The following is a 2963-nucleotide window of genomic DNA, read 5'->3' as shown; positions in this document are numbered from 1 at the left end:
TAAATGTGGAAAACCGGGCCACATTATTAGAAATTGCCCGAACTAGGAGAACACGAATGGACAAGGCCGCGGAAGAGTTTTCAATATTAATGCGGCAGAGGCACAGGAAGACCCGGAGCTTGTTACGGGTACGTTTCTTATTGACAATAAATCTGCTTACGTTTTATTTGATTCGGTGCGGATAGAAGCTATATGAGTAGAGATTTTTGTGCTAAATTAAGTTATCCATTGACGTCGTTGGATAGTAAATTTTTACTCGAATTAGCAAACGGTAAATTAATTTCAGCAGATTATATATGTCGGAATCGAGAAATTAAACTGGGTAGCGAAATATTTAAGATTGATTTGATACCAGTAGAGTTAGGGAGTTTTGATGTAATAGTTGGCATGGACTGGCTGAAGAAGGTGAAAGCAGAGATCGTATGTTATAAAAATGCAATTCGCATTATATGAGAAGAAGGAGAACCCTTAATGGTGTACGGAGAAAAGGGCAACACGAAGCTACATCTTATTAGTAATTTGAAGGCACAAAAACTAATAAGAAAAGGTTGTATGCTGTTCTAGCACACGTCGAGAAAGTACAAACTGAAGAAAAGAGCATCAATGATGTTCCCGTCGCAAAAGAATTTCCCGATGTATTTCTGAAAGAATTACCGGGACTACCTCCACGTCGATCTGTTGAATTTCAAATAGATCTTGTACCAGGAGCTGCACCAATAGCTCGTGCTCCTTATAGACTCGTACCTAGCGAGATGAAAGAACTGCAAAGCCAACTGCAAGAACTATTAGAACGTGGTTTCATTTGACCAAGCACATCACCATGGGGAGCTCCTATTTTGTTTGTCAAGAAGAAGGATGGTACATTTAGGTTGTGTATTGACTACAGAGAGTTGAACAAACTTACCTTTAAAAACCGTTATCCACTGCCGAGAATTGACGACTTATTTGATCAACTACAAGGCTCGTCTGTTTATTCAAAGATTGACTTACGTTCCGGGTATCATCAAATGCGGGTGAAAGAAGATGATATTCCAAAGACTGCTTTCAGAACACGTTACGGTCATTACGAGTTTATGGTCATGCCGTTTGGTTTAACTAACGCACCAGCTGTGTTCATGGACCTTATGAACTGAGTGTGTGGACCATACCTTGACAAGTTTGTCATTGTTTTCATTGATGACATACTTATTTACTCAAAGAATGACCAAGAACACTGTGAACATTTGAGAAAGGTGTTAGAAGTATTGAGGAAGGAAGAATTGTACGCTAAGTTTTCAAAGTGTGCATTTTGGTTAGAAGAAGTTCAATTCCTCGGTCATATAGTGAACAAAGAAGGTATCCAGGTGGACCCGGCAAAGATCGAAACCGTTGAAAAGTGGGAAACCCCAAAAACTCCGAAACATATACGTCAATTTTTAGGATTGGCTGGTTACTACAGAAGATTCATCCAAGATTTCTCCAAAATAGCAAAACCCTTGACTGCATTAACGCATAAAGGGAAGAAATTTGAATGGAAGGATGAACAAGAGAAGGCGTTTCAATTATTGAAGAAAAAGCTAACTACGGCACCTATATTGTCATTGCCTGAAGGGAATGATGATTTTGTGATTTATTGTGACGCATCAAAGCAAGGTCTCGGTTGTGTATTAATGCAACGAACGAAGGTGATTGCTTATGCGTCTAGACAATTGAAGATTCACGAGTAAAATTATATGACGCATGATTTGGAATTAGGCGCAGTTGTTTTTGCATTAAAGACTTGGAGGCACTACTTATATGGGGTCAAAAGTATTATATATACTGACCACAAAAGTCTTCAACATATATTTAATCAGAAACAACTGAATATGAGGCAGCGTAGGTGGATTGAATTGTTGAATGATTACGACTTTGAGATTCGTTATCACCTGGGGAAGGCAAATGTGGTAGCCGACGCCTTGAGCAGAAAGGACAGAGAACCCATTCGAGTAAAATCTATGAATATAATGATTCACACTAACCTTACTACTCAAATAAAGGAGGCGCAACAAGGAGTTTTAAAAGAGGGAAATTTAAAGGATGAAATACCCAAAGGATCGGAGAAGCATCTTAATATTCGGGAAGACGGAACCCGGTATAGGGCTGAAAGAATTTGGGTACCAAAATTTGGAGATATGAGAGAAATGGTACTTAGAGAAGCTCATAAAACCAGATACTCAATACATCCTGGAACGGGGAAGATGTACAAGGATCTTAAGAAACATTTTTGGTGGCCAGGTATGAAAGCCGATATTGCTAAATATGTAGGAGAATGTTTGACGTGTTCTAAGGTCAAAGCTGAACATCAGAAACCATCAGGTCTACTACAACAACCTGAAATCCCGGAATGGAAATGGGAAAACATTACCATGGATTTCATTACTAAATTTCCAAGGACTGCAAGTGGTTATGATACTATTTGAGTAATAGTTGATCGTCTCACCAAGTCAGCACACTTCCTACCAATAAGAGAAGATGACAAGATGGAGAAGTTAGCACGACTGTATTTGAAGGAAGTCGTCTCCAGACATGGAATACCAATCTCTATTATCTCTGATAGGGATGGCAGATTTATTTCAAGATTCTGGCAGACATTACAGCAAGCATTGGGAACTCGTCTAGACATGAGTACTGCCTATCATCCACAAACTGATGGGCAGAGCGAAAGGACGATACAAACGCTTGAAGACATGCTACGACCTTATGTTATTGATTTCGGAAACAGTTGGGATCGACATCTACCGTTAGCAGAATTTTCCTACAACAACAGCTACCATTCAAGCATTGAGATGGCGCCGTTTGAAGCACTTTATGGTAGAAAGTGCAGGTCTCCGATTTGTTAGAGTGAAGTGGGGGATAAACAGATTACGGGTCCGGAGATAATACAAGAAACTACCGAGAAAATCATCCAAATTCAACAACGGTTGAAAACCGCCCAGAGTCGA

This window comes from Rutidosis leptorrhynchoides, chromosome 4 (assembly GCF_046630445.1).
Source record: "Rutidosis leptorrhynchoides isolate AG116_Rl617_1_P2 chromosome 4, CSIRO_AGI_Rlap_v1, whole genome shotgun sequence".
Classification (NCBI taxonomy): Eukaryota; Viridiplantae; Streptophyta; class Magnoliopsida; order Asterales; family Asteraceae; genus Rutidosis; species Rutidosis leptorrhynchoides.
This window is presented reverse-complemented; position numbering follows the sequence as displayed.